The sequence below is a fragment of the Camelus ferus genome, chromosome 32 (assembly GCF_009834535.1).
Source record: "Camelus ferus isolate YT-003-E chromosome 32, BCGSAC_Cfer_1.0, whole genome shotgun sequence".
NCBI lineage: Eukaryota > Metazoa > Chordata > Mammalia > Artiodactyla > Camelidae > Camelus > Camelus ferus.
Window position 1 is genome coordinate 24968025 of NC_045727.1, and position 25213 is coordinate 24993237.

Genomic DNA, 25213 nt, shown 5'->3' on the forward strand with positions numbered 1-25213 from the left:
CTGCAGTGCCTGGGATCTCCTAGGAGCCCTCCAAGTGTCTTCCCCGAGTGTCTCCTAGTGCGGGCTTCCGGGGAAATCGGGGATTGGAATGGAAATGCAGGTAGCATCGAGTACCTCCCCCTGCACAGATCAGGTAATTAGCGGAATTCCTCCTGCCAGTGAACACCTGTGACACCAGGCAGCTGCGTGGAGGGCGGCCCCAAACCTCCCCTAACCACTCGGCCACGTTCCGGAATTCTGAGTTTGGCGAGGTTCTGTCCTCTGTCTGCAGCACCTGGGATCTCCTAGGAGCCCTCCGCGTGTCTTCCCCGAGTTTCTTCTAGTACGGGCTGCCGGGGAAAGGCGGGGGTTGGGCTGGAAATGCAGGTAGCATCTAGTGCATCCCCCTGGACAAATGAGGTAATTAGCGGTCTTCCCCCTGCCAGGGAACACCTGGGACATCAGGCAGCTGCATGGAGGGCGGCCCCAATCCTCGCCCACCAACTCTGCCGCGTTCCTGAATTCTGAGTGTGGCGAGGTTCCGTGTTCTGTCTGCAGTGCCTGGGATCTCCTAGGAGCCTTAAGAGTGTCTTCCCCGAGTGACTCGTAGTGCAGGCTGCCGGGGAAATCGGGGGTTGGAATGGAAATGCAGGTAGCATCTAGTGACTCCCCCTGCACAGATCAGGTAATTAGCGGACTTCCCCCTGCAAGTGAACACCTGTGACACCAGGCAGCTGCGTGGGGGGCGGCCCCAAAACTCCTCTAACCACTCGGCCACGTTCCGGAATTCTGAGTGTGGCGAGGTTCTGTCCTCTGTCTGCAGCGCCTGGGATCTCCTAGGAGCCCTACGCGTGTCTTCCCCGAGTTTCTCCTAGTACGGGCTGCCGGGGAAAGGCGGGGTTTGGGCTGGAAATGCAGTTAGCATCTAGTGCCTCCCCCTGGACAGATGAGGTAATTAGCGGTCTGCCCCCTGCCAGGGAACACCTGTGAAAACTGGCAGCTGCGTGGAGGGCGGCCCCAAATCTCCCTCACCCAATGGCCGCGTTCTGGAATTCTCATTGTGGGGAGATTCAGTCCTCTGTTTTCATCTCCTGGGATCTCCTAGGAGCACTCCGCTTGTCTTGCCCGAGTGTCTCCTAGTGCGGCCTGCCCGGGAAAGGCGGGGGTTGGGCTGGAAATGCAGGTAGCATCTTTTGCCTCCTCCTGCACAGATCAGGTAATTAGCGGACTTCCCCCTTCCAGGGTACACTTGTGACACCAGGCAGCTGCGTGGAGGGCGGCCCCAAACCTCCCCAAACCACTCGGAGGCGTTCCGGAATTCTGAGTGTGGCGAGGTTCCGTCCTCTGTCTGCAGCGCCTGGGATCTCCTAGGAGCCATCCTGTTGTCTTCCCCGAGTGTCTCGAGTGCGGGCTTCCGGGGAAATGCGGGGGTTTGGCTGGAAATGCAGGTAGAATCTAGTGCCTCCCCCTGTACAGATCAGGTAATTAGCGGACTTCCCCCTGCCAGGGAACACCTGTGAAACCAGGCAGCTGCGTGGAGGTCGACCCTAAACCTCCCCCACCCACTTGGCTGCGTTCCGGAATTCTGAGTGTGGCGAGGTTCCGTCCTCTGTCTGCAGCACCTGGGATCTCCTAGGAGCCATCCACGTGTCTTCCCCGAGTGTCTACTAGTGCGGGCTGCCGGGGAATGTCGGGGGTTGTGCTGGAAAAGCAGGTAGCATCTAGTGCCTTCCCCTGGACAGATAAGGTATTTAGCGGAATTCCCCCTGCCAGGGAACAGCTGTGAAACCAGGAAGCTGCGTCGAGGGAGGCCCCAAACCTCCCCCACCAACTCGGCCGCGTTCCGGAATTCTGAGTGTGGCGAGTTTCCGTCCCTTGTCTGCAGCGCCTGGGATCTCCTAGGAGCCATCCGCGTGTCTTCCCCGAGTGTCTCTTAGTGCGGGCTGCCCGGGAAAGGTGGGGGTTAGGCTGGAAATGAGGGTAGCATCTAGTGTCTCCCCGTGGACATATGAGATAATTAGCGGAATTCCCCCAGCCAGGGAACACCAGTGACAACAGGCAGCTGCGTGGTGGGCGGCCCCAAACCTCCCAAACCACTCGGCCGCGGTCCGGAATTCTGAGTGTGGCGAGGTTCCGTCCTCTGTCTGCAGCACCTGGGATCTCCTAGGAGCCCTCCGAGTGTCTTCCCCGAGTGTCTCGTAGTGCGGGCTGCCAGGGAATGGCGGGGGTTGGGCTGGAAATGCAGGTAGCATCTAGTGCCTCCCCCTGCACAGATAAGGTAATTAACGGACTTCCTCCTGCCAGGGAACATCTGTGACACCATGCACCTGCATGGATGGCGGCCCCAAACCTCCCCCACACACTGGCCGCGTTCTGGAATTCTCATTGTGGGGAGGTTCAATCCTCTGTGTGTGGCGACTGGGATCTCCTAGGAGCACTCCGCTTGTCTTCGCTGAGTGTCTCCCTGTGTGGGCTGCCGGGGAACGGGGGGGTTGGGCTGGAAATGCAGGTAGCATCTAGTGCCTCCCCCTGCACAGATCAGGTAATTAGCGGAATTCCCCCTGCCAGGGAACACCTGTGACACCAGGCAGATGCGAGGAGGGCGACCCTAAACCTCCCCCACACACTCGGCCGCGTTCCGGAATTCTGAGTGTGGCGAGGTTCCGTCCTCTGTCTGCAGCGCCTGGGATCACATAGGAACCATCCGCGTGTCTTCCCCAAGTTTCTCTTAGTGCTGGCTGCCTGGGAAAGTCGGGGGTTGGGCTGGAAATGTAGGTAGCATCTAGTGCCTCCCCCTGCACAGATCAGGTAATTACCGGAATTCCTCCTGCAAGGTAACAGCTGTGACATCATGCAGCTGCATGGTGGGCGGACGCAAACCTCCCCCCCCACTAGGCCGTGTTCTGGAATACTCATTGTGGGGAGATTCAGTCCTCTGTTGCGGCGCCTGGGATCTCGAATGAGCCCTCCGCGTGTCTTCCCCGAGTGACTATTATGCGGGCTGCCGGGGAAATTCGGGGTTTTTGCTGGAAACACAGGTAGCATCAAGTGCCTCCCCCTGGACAGATGAGGTAATTAGCGGTCTTCCCCCTGCCAGGGAACACCTGTGACACCAAGCAGCTGCGTGGAAGGCGGCCCGAAACCTCCCCCACCCACTCGGCCGCGTTCCTGTATTCTGGGTTTGGCGAGGTTCCGTCCTCTGTCTTCAGCACCTGGAATCTCCTAGGAGACATCCGCGTTTATTCTCCGAGTTTCTCCTAGGGTGGGCTGCCGGGGAAAGGCGGGGGTTGTGCTGGAAATGCAGGTAGCTTCTAGTGCCTCACCCTGCACAGATCAGGTAATTAGCGGACTTCTTCCTCCCAGCGAACAACTGTGACACCGGGCAGCTGCGTGGGGGGCAGCCCCAAACTTCCCCCACCCACTCGGATGCGTTCCGGAATTCTGAGTGTGGCGAGGTTCCGTCATCGGTCTGCAGCGCCTGGGATCTCCTAGGAGCCCTCCGCGTGTCTTCCGCGAGTGTTTCCTAGTGTGTGCTGCCGGGGAAAGGCGGGGGTTGTGCTGGAAATGCAGGTAGCATCTAGTGCCTCCCCCTGCAAAGATCAGGTAATTAGCGGAATTCTTCCTCCCAGGGAACACCTGTGACACCAGGCAGATGCGTGGAGGGCGGCCCCAAACCTCCCCAAACCACTCGGGCGCGTTCCGGAATTCTGACAGTGGGGAGGTTCCGTCCTCTGTCTGCAGCGCCTGGGATCTCCGAGGAGCCTTAAGAGTGTCTTCCCCGAGTGTCTCGTAGTGCAGTCTTCCGGGGAAATCGGGGGTTGGGATGGAAATGCAGGTAGCATCTACTGCCTCCCCCTGCACAGATCAGGTAATTAGCGGACTTCCTCCTGCCAGGGAACACCTGTGAGACCATGCAGCTGCGTGGAGGGTGGCCCGAAACCTCCCCCACCCACTCGGCCTCGTTCCGGAATTCTGAGTGTGGCGAGGTTCCGTCCTCTGTCTGCAGCACCTGGGATCTCCTAGGAGCCCTCCGCGTGTGTTCCCCTAGTGTCTCCTACTGTGGGCTGCCGGGGAAAGGCGGGGGTTGGGCTGGAAATGCAGGTAGCATCTAGTGCCTCCCCCTGCACAGATCAGGTAATTAGCGGACTTCCCCCTGCTAGGGTACACCCGTGACACCAAGCAGCTGCGTGGAGGGCGGCCCCAAACTTCCCCAACCCACTCGGAGGCGTTCCGGAATTCTGAGTGTGGCGAGGTTCCGTCCTCTGTCTGCAGCACCTGGGATCTCCTAGGAGCCCTCCGAGTGTCTTCCCCGAGTGTCTCGTAGTGCGGGCTGCCAGGGAATTGCGGGGGTTGGGCTGGAAATGCAGGTAGCATCTAGTGCCTCCCCCTGCACAGATAAGGTAATTAACGGACTTCCTCCTGCCAGGGAACATCTGTGACACCATGCACCTGCATGGATGGCGGCCCCAAACCTCCCCCACACACTGGCCGCGTTCTGGAATTCTCATTGTGGGGAGGTTCAATCCTCTGTGTGTGGCGACTGGGATCTCCTAGGAGCACTCCGCTTGTCTTCCCTGAGTGTCTCCCTGTGTGGGCTGCCGGGGAACGGGGGGGTTGGGCTGGAAATGCAGGTAGCATCTAGTGCCTCCCCCTGCACAGATCAGGTAATTAGCGGAATTCCCCCTGCCAGGGAACACCTGTGACACCAGGCAGATGCGAGGAGGGCGACCCTAAACCTCCCCCACACACTCGGCCGCGTTCCGGAATTCTGAGTGTGGCGAGGTTCCGTCCTCTGTCTGCAGCGCCTGGGATCACATAGGAACCATCCGCGTGTCTTCCCCAAGTTTCTCTTAGTGCTGGCTGCCTGGGAAAGTCGGGGGTTGGGCTGGAAATGCAGGTAGCATCTAGTGCCTCCCCCTGCACAGATCAGGTAATTACCGGAATTCCTCCTGCAAGGTAACAGCTGTGACATCATGCAGCTGCATGGTGGGCGGACGCAAACCTCCCCCACCCACTAGGCCGTGTTCTGGAATACTCATTGTGGGGAGATTCAGTCCTCTGTTGCGGCGCCTGGGATCTCGTATGAGCCCTCCGCGTGTCTTCCCCGAGTGACTATTATGCGGGCTGCCGGGGAAATTCGGGGTTTTTGCTGGAAACACAGGTAGCATCAAGTGCCTCCCCCTGCACAGATCAGGTAATTAGCGGACTTCCTCCTGCCAGGGAACACCTGTGAGACCATGCAGCTGCGTGGAGGGTGGCCCGAAACCCCCCACCCACTCGGCCTCGTTCCGGAATTCTGAGTGTGGCGAGGTTCCGTCCTCTGTCTGCAGCACCTGGGATCTCCTAGGAGCCCTCCGCGTGTGTTCCCCTAGTGTCTCCTACTGTGGGCTGCCGGGGAAAGGCGGGGGTTGGGCTGGAAATGCAGGTAGCATCTAGTGCCTCCCCCTGCACAGATCAGGTAATTAGCGGACTTCCCCCTGCTAGGGTACACCCGTGACACCAAGCAGCTGCGTGGAGGGCGGCCCCAAACTTCCCCAACCCACTCGGAGGCGTTCCGGAATTCTGAGTGTGGCGAGGTTCCGTCCTCTGTCTGCAGCGCCTGGGATCTCCTAGGAGCCCTTCGAGTGTCTTCCCCGAGTGTCTCGTAGTGCGGGCTGCCAGGGAATTGCGGGGGTTGGGCTGGAAATGCAGGTAGCATCTAGTGCCTCCCCCTGCACAGATAAGGTAATTAGCGGAATACCTCCTGTCAGGGAACACCTGTGACACCATGCACCTGCATGGATGGCGGCCCCAAACCTCCCCCACACACTGGTCGCGTTCTGGAATTCTCATTGTGGGGAGGTTCATTCATCTGTGTGTGGCGACTGGGATCACCTAGGAGCACTCCGCTTGTCTTCCCTGAGTGTCTCCCTGTGTGGGCTGCCGGGGAACTGCGGGGGTTGGGCTGGAAATGCAGGTAGCATCTAGTGCCTCCCCCTGCACAGATCAGGTAATTAGCGGAATTCCCCCTGTCAGGGAACACCTGTGACACCAGGCAGATGCGAGGAGGGCGACCCTAAACCTCCCCCACCCAGTCGGCTGCGTTCCGGAATTCTGAGTGTGGCGAGGTTCCGTTCTCTGTCTGCAGCACCTGGTATCACATAGGAACCATCCGCGTGTCTTCCCCAAATTTCTCTTAGTGCTGGCTGCCTGGGAAATTCGGGGGTTGTGCTGGAAATGCAGCTAGCATCTAGTGCCTCCCCCTACACAGATCAGGTAATTACCGGAATTCCTCCTGCAAGGTAACAGCTGTGACACCATGCAGCTGCATGGTGGGCGGACCCAAACCTCCCCCACCCACTAGGCCGTGTTTTGGTATAATCATTGTGGGGAGATTCAGTCCTCTGTTGCGGCGCCTGGGATCTCGTATGAGCCCTCCGCGTGTCTTCCCCGAGTGACTATTATGCGGGCTGCCGGAGAAATGCGGGGTTTGTGCTGGAAACACAGGTAGCATCAAGTGCCTCCCCCTGGACCGATGAGGTTATTAGCGGTCTGCCCCCTGCGAGGGAACACCTGTGACACCAAGCAGATGCGTGGAGGGCGGCCCGAAACCTCCCCCTCCCACTCGGCCGCGTTCCTGAATTCTGGGTTTGGCGAGGTTCCGTCCTCTGTCTGCAGCGCCTGGGATCTCCTAGGAGACATCAGCGTTTCTTCTCCGAGTTTGTCCTAGTGTGGGCTGCAGGGGAAAGGCGGGGGTTGGGCTGGAAATGCAGGTAGCTTCTAGTGCCTCACCCTGCACAGATCAGGTAATTAGCGGAATTCTTCCTCCCAGCGAACAACTGTGACACCGGGCAGCTGCGTGGAGGGCAGCCCCAAACTTCCAGCACCCACTCGGCTGCGTTCCGGAATTCTGAGTGTGGCGAGTTTCCGTTCCCTGACTCAGCGCCTGGGATCTCCTTGGAGACCTCCGCGTGTCTTCCCCGAGTGTTTTCTATTGTGGGCTGCCGGGGAAAGGCGGGGGTAGGGCTGGAAACACAGGTAGCATCTAGTGCCTCCCCCTGGACCGATGAGGTTTTTAGCGGTTTGCCCCCTGCGAGGGAACACCTGTGAAAACTGGCAGCTGCGTGGAGGGCGGCCCCAAATCTCCCTCACCCAATGGCCGCGTTCTGGAATTCTCATTGTGGGGAGTTTCAGTCCTCTGTTTTGGTCGCCTGGAATCTCCTAGGAGCACTCCGCTTGTCTTGCCCGAGTGTCTCCTAGTGCGGGCTGCCGGGGAAAGGCGGGGGTTGGGCTGGAAATGCAGGTAGCATCTAGTGCCTCCCCCTGCACAGATCAGGTAATTAGCGGAATTCCCCCTGCCAGGGAACACCTGTGACACCAGGCAGCCTCGTGGAGGGCGGCCCCAAACCTCACAAAACCACTCGGCGCGTTCCGGAATTTTGAGTGTGGCGAGATTCCGTCCACTGTCTGCAGCGCCTTGGATCTTCTAGGAGCCCTCCACGTGTCTTCTCCGAGTGTTTCATAGTGCGGGCTGCCGGGGAAAGTCGGGGGTTGGGCTGGAAATGCAGGTAGCATCTAGTGCCTAACACTGCACAGATCAGGTAATTAGCGGATTTCCCCCTACCTGGGAACACCTGTGACACCAGGAAACTGCGTGGAGGGCGGCCACAAACCTCCCCCACCCACTTGGCCTCGTTCTGGAATTTTCATTGTGGGAAGGTTCTGTCCTCACTTTGCGGAACCTGGCATCTCCTAGGAGCCCTTCACGTGTCTTCCCCGAGTGTCTCCTAGGTCGGGCTGCCGGGGAAAGGCTGGGGTTTGGCTGGAAATGCAGGTAGCATGTATTGCCTCCCCCTGCACAGATCAGGTAATTAGCGGAATTCCCCCAGCCAGGGTACACGTGTGACACCAGGCCGCTGCGTGGAGGGCGGCCCCAAACCTCCCCCACCCACTCGGCTGCATTCTGGAATTCTGAGTGTGACGAGGTTCAGTCCTAGGTCTGCAGCGCCTGGGATCCCCTAGGAGCCCTCCGCGTGTCTTCCCCGAGTGTCTCAAAGTGCGGGCTGCCGGGGAAACGCGGGGGTTGTGCTGGAAACACAGGTAGCATCTAGAGCCTCCCCCTGGACAGATGAGGTTATTAGCGGACTTCCTCCTGCCAGGGAACACATGTGACACCAGGCATCTGCGTGGAGGGCGGCCCCAAACCTCCCCAACACATTCGGGAGCGTTCCGGAATTCTGAGTGTGCCGAGGTTCCGTCCTCGGTCTGCAGCACCTGGGATCTCCTAGGAGCCCTCCGAGTGTCTTCCCCGAGTGTCTCGTAGTGCGGGCTGCCGGGGAAAGGCGGGGTTAGGGCTGGAAATACAGGTAGCATCTACTGCCTCCCCCTGCACAGATCAGGAAATTAACGGACTTCCTGATGCCAGGGAACACCCGTGAAACCAGGCAGCTGCGTGTAGGGCGTCCCAAAACCTCCCCAACCCACTCAGCCGCGTTCCGGAATTTGAGAGAGGCGAGGTTCCGACCTCTGTCTGCAGCGACTGGGATCTCCTAGGAGCCTTGCACGTGTCTTCCCCGAGTGTCTGCTAGTGCGGGCTGCCTGGGAAAGGTGGGGGTTGGGCTGGAAATGCAGGTAGCACCTAGTGCCTCCCCCTGGACGAATCAGGTAATTAGCGGAAGTCCCCCTGCCAGGGAACACCTGTGACACCAGGCAGCTGCGTGAAGGGCGGCCCGAAACCTCCCCCACACACTCAGCCACGTTCTGGAATTCTGAGTGTGGCGAGGTTCCATCCCCTGTCTGCAGTGCCTGGGATCTCCTAGGAGCCCTCCAAGTGTCTTCCCCTAGTGACTCTTATGCGAGCTGCCGGGGAAAGGCGGGTGTTGTGCTGGAAATGCAGGTGGAATCTAGTGCCTACCCCTGCACAGATCAGGAAATTAGCGGACTTCCCCCTGCCAGGGAACACCAGTGACACCAGGCAGCTGCGTGGAGGGCGGCCCCAAAACTCCCAAACCCACTCGGCCGCGTTCCGGTATTCTGAGTGTGCCGAGGTTCCGTCCTCGGCCTGCAGCGCCTGGGATCTCCTAGGAGCAATCCAAATGTCTTCCCCGAGTGTCTCCTAGTGCGGGCTTCCGGGGAAATGTGGGGGTAGGGCTGGAAATGCAGGTAGCATCTAGTGCCTCCCCCTGCACAGATCAGGTAATTAGCGGACTTCCCCCTGCCAGGGAACACCTGTGACACCATGCAGCTGCGTGGATTTCGACCCTAAACCTCTCCCACTCACTCGGCCGCGTTTCGGAATTCTGAGTGTGGCGAGGTTCCGTCCTCTGTCTGCAGCACCTGGGATCTCCTAGGAGCCCTCCACGTGTCTTCCACTAGTGTCTCCTAGCTCGGGCTGCCAGGTAAATGCGGGGTTTGTGCTGGAAACACGGGTAGCATCTAGTGCCTCCCCCTGGAGAAATGAGGTAATTAGCGGTCTTCCCCTGCCAGGGAACACCTGGGACTTCAGGCAGCTGCATGGAGGGCGGCCCCAATCCTCGCCCACCCACTCGGCCGCGTTCCTGAATTCTGAGTGTGGCGAGGTTCCGTGTTCTGTCTGCAGCGCCTGGAATCTCCTAGGAGCCTTAAGAGTATTTCACCGAGTGTCTCGTAGTGCAGGCTGCCGTGGAAATCGGTGGTTGGAATGGAAATGCAGGTAGCATCGAGTGCCTCCCCCTGCACAGATCAGGTAATTAGCGGAATTCCCCCTGCCAGGGAACACCTGTGACACCAGGCAGCCTCGTGGAGGGCGGCCCCAAACCTCACAAAACCACTCGGCGCGTTCCGGAATTTTGAGTGTGGCGAGATTCCGTCCACTGTCTGCAGCGCCTTGGATCTTCTAGGAGCCCTCCACGTGTCTTCTCCGAGTGTTTCATAGTGCGGGCTGCCGGGGAAATTCGGGGGTTGGGCTGGAAATGCAGGTAGCATCTAGTGCCTAACACTGCACAGATCAGGTAATTAGCGGATTTCCCCCTACCTGGGAACACCTGTGACACCAGGAATCTGCGTGGAGGGCGGCCACAAACCTCCCCCACCCACTTGGCCTCGTTCTGGAATTTTCATTGTGGGAAGGTTCTGTCCTCACTTTGCGGAACCTGGCATCTCCTAGGAGCCCTTCACGTGTCTTCCCCGAGTGTCTCCTAGGTCGGGCTGCCGGGGAAAGGCTGGGGTTTGGCTGGAAATGCAGGTAGCATGTATTGCCTCCCCCTGCACAGATCAGGTAATTAGCGGAATTCCCCCAGCCAGGGTACACGTGTGACACCAGGCCGCTGCGTGGAGGGCGGCCCCAAACCTCCCCCACCCACTCGGCTGCATTCTGGAATTCTGAGTGTGACGAGGTTCAGTCCTAGGTCTGCAGCGCCTGGGATCCCCTAGGAGCCCTCCGCGTGTCTTCCCCGAGTGTCTCAAAGTGCGGGCTGCCGGGGAAACGCGGGGGTTGTGCTGGAAACACAGGTAGCATCTAGAGCCTCCCCCTGGACAGATGAGGTTATTAGCGGACTTCCTCCTGCCAGGGAACACATGTGACACCAGGCATCTGCGTGGAGGGCGGCCCCAAACCTCCCCAACACATTCGGGAGCGTTCCGGAATTCTGAGTGTGCCGAGGTTCCGTCCTCGGTCTGCAGCGCCTGGGATCTCCTAGGAGCCCTCCGAGTGTCTTCCCCGAGTGTCTCGTAGTGCGGGCTGCCGGGGAAAGGCGGGGTTAGGGCTGGAAATACAGGTAGCATCTACTGCCTTCCCCTGCACAGATCAGGAAATTAACGGACTTCCTGATGCCAGGGAACACCCGTGAAACCAGGCAGCTGCGTGTAGGGCGTCCCAAAACCTCCCCAACCCACTCAGCCGCGTTCCGGAATTTGAGAGAGGCGAGGTTCCGACCTCTGTCTGCAGCGACTGGGATCTCCTAGGAGCCTTGCACGTGTCTTCCCCGAGTGTCTGCTAGTGCGGGCTGCCTGGGAAAGGTGGGGGTTGGGCTGGAAATGCAGGTAGCACCTAGTGCCTCCCCCTGGACGAATCAGGTAATTAGCGGAAGTCCCCCTGCCAGGGAACACCTGTGACACCAGGCAGCTGCGTGAAGGGCGGCCCGAAACCTCCCCCACACACTCAGCCACGTTCTGGAATTCTGAGTGTGGCGAGGTTCCATCCCCTGTCTGCAGTGCCTGGGATCTCCTAGGAGCCCTCCAAGTGTCTTCCCCTAGTGACTCTTATGTGGGCTGCCGGGGAAAGGCGGGTGTTGTGCTGGAAATGCAGGTGGAATCTAGTGCCTACCCCTGCACAAATCAGGAAATTAGCGGACTTCCCCCTGCCAGGGAACACCAGTGACACCAGGCAGCTGCGTGGAGGGCGGCCCCAAAACTCCCAAACCCACTCGGCCGCGTTCCGGTATTCTGAGTGTGCCGAGGTTCCGTCCTCGGCCTGCAGCGCCTGGGATCTCCTAGGAGCAATCCAAATGTCTTCCCCGAGTGTCTCCTAGTGCGGGCTTCCGGGGAAATGCGGGGGTAGGGCTGGAAATGCAGGTAGCATCTAGTGCCTCCCCCTGCACAGATCAGGTAATTAGCGGACTTCCCCCTGCCAGGGAACACCTGTGACACCATGCAGCTGCGTGGATTTCGACCCTAAACCTCTCCCACTCACTCGGTCGCGTTTCGGAATTCTGAGTGTGGCGAGGTTCCGTCCTCTGTCTGCAGCACCTGGGATCTCCTAGGAGCCCTCCACGTGTCTTCCACTAGTGTCTCCTAGTTCGGGCTGCCAGGTAAATGCGGGGTTTGTGCTGGAAACACGGGTAGCATCTAGTGCCTCCCCCTGGAGAAATGAGGTAATTAGCGGTCTTCCCCTGCCAGGGAACACCTGGGACTTCAGGCATCTGCATGGAGGGCGGCCCCAATACTCGCCCACCCACTCGGCCGCGTTCCTGAATTCTGAGTGTGGCGAGGTTCCGTGTTCTGTCTGCAGCGCCTGGAATCTCCTAGGAGCCTTAAGAGTGTCTTCCCCGAGTGTCTCGTAGTGCAGGCTGCCGGGGAAATCGGTGGTTGGAATGGAAATGCAGGTAGCATCGAGTGCCTCCCCCTGCACAGATCAGGTAATTAGCGGAATTCCTCCTGCCAGTGAACACCTGTGACACCAGGCAGCTGCGTGGAGGGCGGCCCCAAACGTCCCCTAACCACTCGGCCACGTTCCGGAATTCTGAGTTTGGCGAGGTTCTGTCCTCTGTCTGCAGCACCTGGGATCTCCTAGGAGCCCTCCGCGTGTCTTCCCCGAGTTTCTCCTAGTACGGGCTGCTGGGGAAAGGCGGGGGTTGGGCTGGAAATGCAGGTAGCATCTAGTGCCTCCCCCTGCACATATCAGGTAATTAGCGGACTTCCCCCTTCCAGGGTACACCTGTGACACCATGCAGCTGCGTGGAGTTCGACCCTAAACCTCTCGCACTCACACGGCCTCGTTTCGGAATTCTGAGTGTGGCGAGGTTCCGTCCTCTGTCTGCAGCACCTGGGATCTCCTAGGAGCCCTCCACGTGTCTTCCCCGAGTGTCTCCTAGTTCGGGCTGCCAGGTAAAGGCGGGGGTTGTGCTGGAAACACGGGAAGCGTCTAGTGGATCCCCCTGGACAAATGAGGTAATTAGCGGTCTTCCCCCTGCCAGGGAACACCTGGGACATCAGGCAGCTGCATGGAGGGCGGCCCCAATCCTCGCACACCAACTCGGCCGCGTTCCTGAATTCTGAGTGTGGCGAGGTTCCGTGTTCTGTCTGCAGCGCCTGGGATCTCCTAGGAGCCTTAAGAGTGTCTTCCCCGAGTGTCTCGTAGTGCAGGCTTCCGGGGAATGTCGGGGGTTGTGCTGGAAAAGCAGGTAGCATCTAGTGCCTTCCCCTGGACAGATAAGGTATTTAGCGGAATTACCCCTGCCAGGGAACACCTGTGAAACCAGGAAGCTGCGTCGAGGGAGGCCCCAAACCTCCCCCACCAACTCGGCCGAGTTCCGGAATTCTGAGTGTGGCGAGATTCCGTCCCTTGTCTGCAGCGCCTGGGATCTCCTAGGAGCCCTCCGCGTGTCTTCCCCAAGTGTCTCTTAGTGCGGGCTGCCCGGGAAAGGTGGGGGTTAGGCTGGAAATGCAGGTATCATCTAGTGACTCCCCGTGGACATATGAGATAATTAGCGGAATTCCCCCTGCCAGGGAACACCAGTGACAACAGGCAGCTGCGTGGTGGGCGGCCCCAAACCTCCCCCACCCACTCGGTCGCGTTCCGGAATTCTGAGTGTGGCGAGGTTCCGTCCTCTTTCTGCAGCGCCTGGGATCACATAGGAACCATCCGCGTGTCTTCCCCAAGTTTCTCTTAGTGCTGGCTGCCTGGGAAAGTCGGGGGTTGGGCTGGAAATGCAGGTAGCATCTAGTGCCTCCCCCTGCACAGATCAGGTAATTACCGGAATTCCTCCTGCAAGGTAACAGCTGTGACACCATGCAGCTGCATGGTGGGTGGACGCAAACCTCCCCCTCCCACTAGGCCGTGTTCTGGAATAATCATTGTGGGGAGATTCAGTCCTCTGTTGCGGCGCCTGGGATCTCGTATGAGCCCTCCGCGTGTCTTCCCCGAGTGACTATTATGCGAGCTGCCGGGGAAATGCGGGGTTTGTGCTGGAAACACAGGTAGCATCAAGTGCCTCCCCCTGGACAGATGAGGTAATTAGCGGTCTTCCCCCTGCCAGGGAACACCTGTGACACCAAGCAGCTGCGGGGAGGACGGCCCGAAACCTCCCCCACCCACTCGGCCGCGTTTCTGAATTCTGGGTTTGGCGAGGTTCCGTCCTCTGTCTTCAGCACCTGGGATCTCCTAGGAGACATCCGCGTTTATTCTCCGAGTTTCTCCTAGTGTGGGCTGCCGGGGAAAGGCGGGGGTTGGGCTGGAAATGCAGGTAGCTTCTAGTGCCTCACCCTGCACAGATCAGGTAATTAGCGGACTTCATCCTCCCAGCGAACAACTGTGACACCGGGCAGCTGCGTGGAGGGCAGCCCCAAACTTCCCCCACCCACTCGGCTGCGTTCCGGAATTCTGAGTGTGGCGAGGTTCCGTCCTCTGTCTGCAGCGCCTGGGATCTCCTAGGAGCCCTCCGCGTGTCTTCCGCGAGTGTTTCCTAGTGTGTGCTGCCGGGGAAAGGCGGGGGTTGTGCTGGAAATGCAGGTAGCATCTAGTGCCTCCCCCTGCACAGATCAGGTAATTAGCGGACTTCTTCCTCCCAGGGAACACCTGTGACACCAGGCAGATGCGTGGAGGGCGGCCCCAAACCTCCCCAAACCACTCGGCCGCGTTCCGGAATTCTGACAGTGGGGAGGTTCCGTCCTCTGTCTGCAGCGCCTGGGATCACCGAGGAGCCTTAAGAGTGTCTTCCCCGAGTGTCTCGTAGTGCAGACTACCGGGGAAATCGGGGGTTGGGATGGAAATGCAGGTAGCATCTACTGCCTCCCCCTGCACATATCAGGTATTTAGCGGACTTCCTCCTGCCAGGGAACACCTGTGAGACCATGCAGCTGCGTGGAGGGTGGCCCGAAACCTCCCCCACCCACTCGGCCTCGTTCCGGAATTCTGAGTGTGGCGAGGTTCCGTCCTCTGTCTGCAGCACGTGGGATCTCCTTGGAGCCCTCCGCGTGTGTTCCCCTAGTGTCTCCTACTGTGGGCTGCCGGGGAAAGGCGGGGGTTGGGCTGGAAATGCAGGTAGCATCTAGTGCCTCCCCCTGCACAGATCAGGTAATTAGCGGACTTCCCCCTGCTAGGGTACACCCGTGACACCAGGCAGCTGCGTGGAGGGCGGCACCAAACTTCCCCAACCCACTCGGACGCGTTCCGGAATTCTGAGTGTGGCGAGGTTCCGTCCTCTGTCTGCAGCGCCTGGGATCTCCTAGGAGCCCTTCGAGTGTCTTCCCCGAGTGTCTCCTAGTGCGGGCTGCCAGGGAAAGGCGGGGGTTGGGCTGGAAATGCAGGTAGCATCTAGTGCCTCCCCCTGCACAAATAAGGTAATTAACGGAATTCCTCCTGTCAGGGAACACCTGTGACACCATGCACCTGCAAGGATGGCGGCCCCAAACCTCCCCCACACACTGGTCGCGTTCTGGAATTCTCATTGTGGGGAGGTTCAATCATCTGTGTGTGGCGACTGCGATCTCCTAGGAGCACTCCTCTAGTCTTCCCTGAGTGTCTCCCTGTGTGGGCTGCCGGGGAACTGCGGGGGTTGGGCTGGAAATGCAGGTAGCATCTAGTGCCTCCCCCTGCACAGATCAGGTAATTACCGGAATTCCTCCTGCAAGGTAACAGCTGTGACACCATGCAGCTGCATGGAGGGCGGACCCAAACCTCCCCCACCCACTAAGCCGTGTTCTGGAATAATCATTGTGGGGAGATTCAGTCCTCTGTTGCGGCGCCTGGGATCTCGTATGAGCCCTCCGCGTGTCTTCCCCGAGTGACTATTATGCGGGCTGCCGGGGAAATGCGGGGTTTGTGCTGGAAACACAGGTAGCATCAAGTGCCTCCCCCTGGACAGATGAGGTAATTAGCGGTCTTCTCCCTGCCAGGGAACACCTGTGACACCAAGCAGCTGCGTGGAGGGCGGCCCGAAACCTCCCCCTCCCACTCGGCCGCGTTCCTGAATTCTGGGTTTGGCGAGGTTCCGTCCTCTGTCTGCAGCGCCTGGGATCTCCTAAGAGACATCCGCGTTTCTTCTCCGAGTTTCTCCTAGTGTGGGCTGCCGGGGAAAGGCGGGGGTTGGGCTGGAAATGCAGGTAGCTTCTAGTGCCTCACCCTGCACAGATCAGGTAATTAGCGGACTTCTTCCTCCTAGCGAACAACTGTGACACCGGGCAGCTGCGTGGAGGGCAGCCCCAAACTTCCCCCACCACTCGGCTGCGTTCCGGAATTCTGAGTTTGGCGAGTTTCCGTTCCCTGACTCAGCGCCTGGGATCTCCTTGGAGCCCTCCGCGTGTCTTACCCGAGTGTTTCCTATTGCGGGCTGCCGGGGAAAGGCGGGGGTTGGGCTGGAAACACAGGTAGCATCTAGTGCCTCCCCCTGGACCGATGAGGTTATTAGTGGTCTTTCCCCTGCCAGGGAACACCTGTGACAACAGGCAGCTGCGTGGAGGGTGGCCCCAAACTTCCCCCACCCACTCGGCCCCGTTCCTGAATTCTGAGTGTAGCGAGGTTCCGTCATATGTCTGCAGCGCCTGGGATCTCCTAGGAGACCTCCGAGTGTTTTCCGCGAGTGTCTCGTAGTTCGGGCTGCCGGGGAAAGGCAGGGGTTGGGCTGGAAATGCAGGTAGCATCTAGTGCCTTCCCCTGGACAGATAAGGTATTTAGAGGACTTCCACCTGCCAGGGAACACCTGTGACACCAGGCAGCTGCGAGGAAGGCGGCCCCATTCCTCACCCACCAACTCGGCCGCGTTCCGGAATTCTGAGTGTGGCGAGGTTCCGTCCTCTGTCTACAGCGCCTGGGATCTCCTAGGAGCCCTCCGCGTGTCTTCCCATAGTTACTATTATGCGGGCTGCTAGGGAAAGGCGGGGGTTGTGCTGGAAACACAGATAGAATCTAGTGCCTCCCCCTGGACAGATGAGGTAATTAGCGGTCTGCCCCCTGCCAGGGAACACCTGTGAAAACTGGCAGCTGCGTGGAGGGCGGCCCCAAATCTCCCTCACCCAATGGCCGCGTTCTGGAATTCTCATTGTGGGGAGTTTCAGTCCTCTGTTTTCGTCTCCTGGGATCTCCTAGGAGCACTCCGCTTGTCTTGCCCGAGTGTCTCCTAGTGCGGGCTGCCCGGGAAAGGCGGGGGTTGGGCTGGAAATGCAGGTAGCATCTATTGCCTCCTCCTGCACAGATCAGGTAATTAGCGGACTTCCCCCTTCCAGGGTACACCTGTGACACCAGGCAGCTGCGTGGAGGGTGGCCCCAAACCTCCCAAAACCACTCGGAGGCGTTCCGGAATTCTGAGTGTGGCGAGGTTCCGTCCTCTGTCTGCAGCGCCTGGGATCTCCTAGGAGCCCTCCTGTTGTCTTCCCCGAGTGTCTCGTAGTGCGGGCTTCCGGGGAAATGCGGGGGTTGGGCTGGAAATGCAGGTAGCATCTAGTGCCTCCCCCTGCACAGATCAGGTAATTAGCGGACTTCCCCTTGCCAGGGAACACCTGTGAAACCAGGCAGCTGCGTGGAGGTCGACCCTAAACCTCCCCCTCCCACTCGGCTGCGTTCCGGAATTCTGAGTGTGGGGAGGTTCAGTCCTCTGTTTGCGGCGCCTGGGATCACCTAGGATCCCTCCGCGTGTCTTCCCCGAATGCCCCCTTGTGCGTTCTGCCGGGGAAATGCTTGGGTTGGGCTGGAAATGCAGATAGCATCTAGTGCCTCCCCTTGGACGGATCAGGTATTTAGTGGATTTCACCCTGCCAGGGAACACCTGTGATTCCAAGCAGATGCGTGGAGGGCGGCCCAAACATCCCAAACCCACTAGGCCGCGATCTGGAATTATGAGTGTGGCGATGTTCCGTCCTCTGTCTGCAGCACCTGTGATCTCCTAGGAGCCCTCCACGTGTCTTCCCCGAGTGTCTCCTATTGTGGACTGCCAGGTAAAGGCGGGAGTTGGGCTGGAAATGCAGGTAGCATCTAGTGCCTCCCCCTGCACAGATCAGGTAATTAGCGGAATTCCTCATGTCACGGACCACCTGTGACACCAGGCAGCTGCGTGGAGGGCGGCCCCAAACCTCCCCTACCCACTCGGCCGCGTTCTGGAATTCTGAGTGTGGGAAGGTTCAGTCCTCTGTTTGCGGCGCCTGGGATCACCTAGGATCCCTCCGCGTGTCTTCCCCGAATGTCCCCTTGTGCGTTCTGCCGGGGAAATGCGTGGGTTGGGCTGGAAATGCAGATAGGATCTAGTGCCTCCCCCTGGACGGATCAGGTATTTAGTGGATTTCACCCTGCCAGGGAACACCTGTGATTCCAAGCAGATGCGTGGAGGGCGGCCCAAACATCCCAAACCCACTAGGCCGCGTTCTGGAATTGTGAGTGTGGCGATGTTCCGTCCTCTGTCTGCAGCACCTGGGATCTCCTAGGAGCCCTCCGAGTGTCTTCCCCGAGTGTCTCGTAGTGCGGGCTGCCAGGGAATGGCGGGGGTTGGGCTGGAAATGCAGGTAGCATCTAGTGCCTCCCCCTGCACAGATAAATTAATTAACGGACTTCCTCCTGCCAGGGATCACCTGTGACACCATGCACCTGCATGGATGGCGGCCCCAAACCTCCCCCACCCACTAGGCCGTTTTCTGGAATAATCATTGTGGGGAGATTCAGTCCTCTGTTGCGGCGCCTGGGATCTCGTATGAGCCCTCCGCGTGTCTTACCCGAGTGACTATTATGCGGGCTGCCGGGGAAAGGTGGGGGTTGGGCTGGAAATGCAGGTAGCTTCTAGTGCCTCACCCTGCACAGATCAGGTAATTAGCGGACTTCTTCCTCCCAGCGAACAACTGTGACACCGGGCAGCTGCGTGGAGGGCAGCCCCAAACTTCCCCCACCCACTCGGCTGCGTTCCGGAATTCTGAGTGTGGCGAGTTTCCGTTACCTGACTCAGCGCCTGGGATCTCCTTGGAGCCCTCCGAGTGTCTTCCCCGAGTGTTTCCTATTGCGGGCTGCCGGGGAAAGTCGGGGGTTGGGCTGGAAACACAGGTAGCATGTAGTGCCTCCCCCTGGACCGATGAGGTTATTAGCGGTCTTCCCCCTGCCAGGGAACACCTGTGACAACAGGCAGCTGCTTGGAGGGCAGGCCCCAAAACTCCCCCACCCACTCGGCCACGTTCTGGAATTCTGAGTGTGGCGAGGTTCCGTCCGCTGTCTGCAGCGCCTGGGATCTCCTAGGAGCCATCCGAGTGTCTTCCCCGAGTGTCTAGTAGTGCGGGCTGACGGGGAAAGACGGGGGTTGGGCTGGAAATGCAGGTAGCATCTAGTGCCTTCCCCTGGACAGATAAGGTATTTAGAGGACTTCCCCCTGCCAGGGAACACCTGTGACACCAGGCAGCTGCGAGGAAGGCGGCCCCAATCCTCCCCCACCAACTCGGCCGCGTTCCAGGAATTCTGAGTGTGGCGAGGTTCCGTCCTCTGTCTACAGCACCTGGGATCTCCTATGAGCCCTCCGCATGTCTTCCCCTAGTGACTATTATGCGGGCTGCCGGGGAAAGGCGGGGGATTGTGCTGGAAACACAGATAGCATCTAGTGCCTCCCCCTGGACAGATGAGGTAATTAGCGGTCTTCCCCCTGCCAGGGAACAACTGTGAAAACTGGCAGCTGCGTGGAGGGCGGCCCCAAACCTCCCTCACCCAATGGCCGCGTTCTGGAATTCTCATTGTGGGGAGTTTCAGTCCTCTGTTTTCGTCGCCTGGGATCTCCTAGGAGCACTCCGCTTGTCTTGCCCGAGTGTCTCTTAGTGCGGGCTGCGGGGGAAAGGCGGGGGTTGGGCTGGAAATGCAGGTAGCTTCTAGTGCCTCCCACTGCACAGATCAGGTAATTAGCGGACTTCGCCCTGCCAGGGAACACCTGTGAAACCAGGCAGCTGCGTGGAGGTCGACCCTAAACCTCCCGCACCCACTCGGCTGCGTTCCGGATTTCTGAGTGTCGCGAGGTTCCGTCCTCTGTCTGCAGCACCTGGGATCTCCTAGGAGCCCTCCACGTGTCTTCCCCGAGTGTCTCCTATTGTGGACTGCCAGGTAAAGGCGGGAGTTGGGCTGGAAATGCAGGTAGCATCTAGTGCCTCCCCCTGCACAGATCAGGTAATTAGCGGAATTCCTCATGTCACGGACCACCTGTGACACCAGGCAGCTGCGTGGTGGGCGGCCCCAAACCTCCCCTACCCACTCGGCCGCGTTCTGGAATTCTGAGTGTGGGGAGGTTCAGTCCTCTGTTTGCGGCGCCTGGGATCACCTAGGATCCCTCCGCGTGTCTTCCCCGAATGTCCCCTTGTGCGTTCTGTCGGGGAAATGCGTGGGTTGGGCTGGAAATGCAGATAGCATCTAGTGCCTCCCCTTGGACGGATCAGGTATTTAGTGGATTTCACCCTGCCAGGGAACACCTGTGATTCCAAGCAGATGCGTGGAGGGCGGCCCAAACATCCCAAACCCACTAGGCCGCGTTCTGGAATTCTGAGTGTGGCGATGTTCCGTCCTCTGTCTGCAGCACCTGGGATCTCCTAGGAGCCCTCCGAGTGTCTTCCCCGAGTGTCTCTGTAGTGCGGGCTGCCAGGGAATGGCGGGGGTTGGGCTGGAAATGCAGGTAGCATCTAGTGCCTCCCGCTGCACAGATAAGTTAATTAACGGAATTCCTCCTGCCAGGGATCACCTGTGACACCATGCACCTGCATGGATGGCGGCCCCAAACCTCCCCCACCCACTAGGGCCGTTTTCTGGAATAATCATTTTTGGGAGATTCAGTCCTCTGTTGCGGCGACTGGGATCTCGTATGAGCCCTCCGCGTGTCTTACCCGAGTGACTATTATGCGGGCTGCCGGGGAAAGGCGGGGGTTGGGCTGGAAATGCAGGTAGCTTCTAGTGCCTCACCCTGCACAGATCAGGTAATTAGCGGACTTCTTCCTCCCAGCGAACAACTGTGACACCGGGCAGCTGCGTGGAGGGCAGCCCCAAACTTCCCCACCCACTCGGCTGCGTTCCGGAATTCTGAGTGTGGCGAGTTTCCGTTACCTGACTCAGCGCCTGGGATCTCCTTGGAGCCCTCCGAGTGTCTTCCCCGAGTGTTTCCTATTGCGGGCTGCCGGGGAAAGTCGGGGGTTGGGCTGGAAACACAGGTAGCATGTAGTGCCTCCCCCTGGACCGATGAGGTTATTAGCGGTCTTCCCCCTGCCAGGGAACACCTGTGACAACAGGCAGCTGCTTGGAGGGCAGGCCCCAAAACTCCCCCACCCACTCGGCCACGTTCTGGAATTCTGAGTGTGGCGAGGTTCCGTCCGCTGTCTGCAGCGCCTGGGATCTCCTAGGAGCCATCCGAGTGTCTTCCCCGATTGTCTAGTAGTGCGGGCTGACGGGGAAAGACGGGGGTTGGGCTGGAAATGCAGGTAGCATCTAGTGCCTTCCCCTGGACAGATAAGGTATTTAGAGGACTTCCCCCTGCCAGGGAACACCTGTGACACCAGGCAGCTGCGAGGAAGGCGGCCCCAATCCTCCCCCACCAACTCGGCCGCGTTCCAGAATTCTGAGTGTGGCGAGGTTCCGTCCTCTGTCTACAGCACCTGGGATCTCCTATGAGCCCTCCGCATGTCTTCCCCTAGTGACTATTATGCGGGCTGCCGGGGAAAGGCGGGGATTGTGCTGGAAAACAGATAGCATCTAGTGCCTCCCCCTGGACAGATGAGGTAATTAGCGGTCTTCCCCCTGCCAGGGAACAACTGTGAAAACTGGCAGCTGCGTGGAGGGCGGCCCCAAACCTCCCTCACCCAATGGCCGCGTTCTGGAATTCTCATTGTGGGGAGTTTCAGTCCTCTGTTTTCGTCGCCTGGGATCTCCTAGGAGCACTCCGCTTGTCTTGCCCGAGTGTCTCTTAGTGCGGGCTGCGGGGGAAAGGCGGGGGTTGGGCTGGAAATGCAGGTAGCTTCTAGTGCCTCCCCCTGCACAGATCAGGTAATTAGCGGACTTCGCCCTGCCAGGGAACACCTGTGAAACCAGGCAGCTGCGTGGAGGTCGACCCTAAACCTCCCGCACCCACTCGGCTGCGTTCCGGATTTCTGAGTGTCGCGAGGTTCCGTCCTCTGTCTGCAGCACCTGGGATCTCCTAGGAGCCCTCCACGTGTCTTCCCCGAGTGTCTCCTATTGTGGACTGCCAGGTAAAGGCGGGAGTTGGGCTGGAAATGCAGGTAGCATCTAGTGCCTCCCCCTGCACAGATCAGGTAATTAGCGGAATTCCTCATGTCACGGACCACCTGTGACACCAGGCAGCTGCGTGGTGGGCGGCCCCAAACCTCCCCTACCCACTCGGCCGCGTTCTGGAATTCTGAGTGTGGGGAGGTTCAGTCCTCTGTTTGCGGCGCCTGGGATCACCTAGGATCCCTCCGCGTGTCTTCCCCGAATGTCCCCTTGTGCGTTCTGTCGGGGAAATGCGTGGGTTGGGCTGGAAATGCAGATAGCATCTAGTGCCTCCCCTTGGACGGATCAGGTATTTAGTGGATTTCACCCTGCCAGGGAACACCTGTGATTCCAAGCAGATGCGTGGAGGGCGGCCCAAACATCCCAAACCCACTAGGCCGCGTTCTGGAATTCTGAGTGTGGCGATGTTCCGTCCTCTGTCTGCAGCACCTGGGATCTCCTAGGAGCCCTCCGAGTGTCTTCCCCGAGTGTCTCGTAGTGCGGGCTGCCAGGGAATGGCGGGGGTTGGGCGGAAATGCAGGTAGCATCTAGTGCTTCCCGCTGCACAGATAAGTTAATTAACGGAATTCCTCCTGCCAGGGATCAACCTGTGACACCATGCACCTGCATGGATGGCGGCCCCAAACCTCCCCCACCCACTAGGCCGTTTTCTGGAATAATCATTTTGGGAGATTCAGTCTCTGTTGCGGCGACTGGGATCTCGTATGAGCCCTCGCGTGTCTTACCCGAGTGACTATTATGCGGGCTGCCGGGGAAAGGCGGGGGTTGGGCTGGAAATGCAGGTAGCTTCTAGTGCCTCACCCTGCACAGATCAGGTAATTAGCGGACTTCTTCCTCCCAGCGAACAACTGTGACACCGGGCAGCTGCGTGGAGGGCAGCCCCAAACTTCCCCCACCCACTCGGCTGCGTTCCGGAATTCTGAGTGTGGCGAGTTTCCGTTACCTGACTCAGCGCCTGGGATCTCCTTGGATCCCTCCGAGTGTCTTCCCCGAGTGTTTCCTATTGCGGGCTGCCGGGGAAAGTCGGGGGTTGGGCTGGAAACACAGGTAGCATGTAGTGCCTCCCCTGGACCGATGAGGTTATTAGCGGTCTTCCCCCTGCCAGGGAACACCTGTGACAACAGGCAGCTGCTTGGAGGGCGGCCCCAAAACTCCCCCACCCACTCGGCCACGTTCTGGAATTCTGAGTGTGGCGAGGTTACGTCCGCTGTCTGCAGCGCCTGGGATCTCCTAGGAGCCATCCGAGTGTCTTCCCCGAGTGTCTAGTAGTGCGGGCTGACGGGGAAAGACGGGGGTTGGGCTGGAAATGCAGGTAGCATCTAGTGCCTTCCCCTGGACAGATAAGGTATTTAGAGGACTTCCCCCTGCCAGGGAACACCTGTGACACCAGGCAGCTGCGAGGAAGGCGGCCCCAATCCTCCCCCACCAACTCGGCCGCGTTCCAGAATTCTGAGTGTGGCGAGGTTCCGTCCTCTGTCTACAGCACCTGGGATCTCCTATGAGCCCTCCGCATGTCTTCCCCTAGTGACTATTATGCGGGCTGCCGGGGAAAGGGGGGATTGTGCTGGAAAAACAGATAGCATCTAGTGCCTCCCCCTGGACAGATGAGGTAATTAGCGGTCTTCCCCCTGCCAGGGAACAACTGTGAAAACTGGCAGCTGCGTGGAGGGCGGCCCCAAACCTCCCTCACCCAATGGCCGCGTTCTGGAATTCTCATTGTGGGGAGTTTCAGTCCTCTGTTTTCGTCGCCTGGGATCTCCTAGGAGCACTCCGCTTGTCTTGCCCGAGTGTCTCCTAGTGCGGGCTGCGGGGGAAAGGCGGGGGTTGGGCTGGAAATGCAGGTAGCTTCTAGTGCCTCCCCCTGCACAGATCAGGTAATTAGCGGACTTCGCCCTGCCAGGGAACACCTGTGACACCAGGCAGCTTCTTGGAGTGCGGCCCCAAACCTCACCAAACCACTCGGCGTGTTCCGGAATTTTGAGTGTGGCGAGGTTCCGTCCACTGTCTGCAGCGCCTTGGATCTCCTAGGAGCCCTCCACGTGTCTTCTCCGAGTGTTTCATAGTGCGGGCTGCCGGGGAAAGTCGGGGGTTGGGCTGGAAATGCAGGTAGCATCTAGTGCCTCCCCCTGGACAGATGAGGTAATTAGCGGATTTCCCCCTACCATGGAACACCTGTGACACCAGGAATCTGCGTGGAGGGCGGCCACAAACCTCCCCAACCCACTCGGACGCGTTCCGGAATTCTGAGTGTGGCGAGGTTCCGTCCTCTGTCTGTAGCGCCTGGGATCTACTAGGAGCCCTCCGAGTTTCTTCCCCAAGTGTCTCTTAGTGCGGGGTGCTTGGGAAAAGCGGGGTTTGGGCTGGAAATGCAGGTAGCATGTAGTGCCTCCCCCTGCACAGATCAGGTAATTACCGGAGTTCCTCCTGCCACGGAACAGCTGTGACACCATGCAGCTGCATGGAGGGCGGCCCCAAAACTCCCCCACCCACTTGGCCTCGTTCTGGAATTCTCATTGTGGGAAGGTTCTGTCCTCTCTTTGCGGCGCCTGGGATCTCCTAGGAGCCCTCCACGTGTCTTCCCCGAGTGTCTCCTAGGTCGGGCTGCCGGGGAAAGGCGGGGGTTGCTGGAAACACAGATAGCATCTAGTTCCTCCCCCTGGACAGATCAGGTAATTAGCGGAATTCCTCCTGCAAGTGAACACCTGTGACAACAGGCAGCTGCGTGGTGGGCGGCCCCAAACCTCCCCATCCCACTCGGCCGCGTTCCGGAATTCTGAGAGTGGCCAGGATCCATCCTCTGTCTGCAGCGCCTGGGATCTCCTAGGAGCCTTAAGAGTGTTCCCCGAGTGTCCCGTAGTGCAGGCTGCCTGGGAAATCGGGGGTTGGAATGGAAATGCAGGTAGCATCTAGAGCCTCCCCCTGCACAGATAAGGTAATTAGTGGTCTTCCTCCTGCCAGGGAAAACCTGTGACACCAGGCAGCTGCGTGGAGGGCGGCCCCAAACCTCCCCAACCCTCTCGGCCGCGTTCCGGAATTCTGAGTGTGCTGAGGTTCCGTCCTCAGTCTGCAGCGCCTGGGATCTCCTAGGAGCCCTCTGAGTGTCTTCCCAGAGTGTCTCGTTGTGCGGGCTGCCGGGGAAAGGCGGGGGTTGTGCTGGAAAAACGGGTAGCATCTAGTGCCTCCCCCTGGACAGATGAGGTAATTAGCGGTCTTCCCCCTGCCAGGGAACACTTGTGACACCAGGCAGCTGCGTGGGGTCGGCCCCAATCCTCCCTAACCACTCGGCCACGTTCCGGAATTCTGAGTGTGGCGAGGTTCTGTCCTCTGTCTGCAGCACATGGG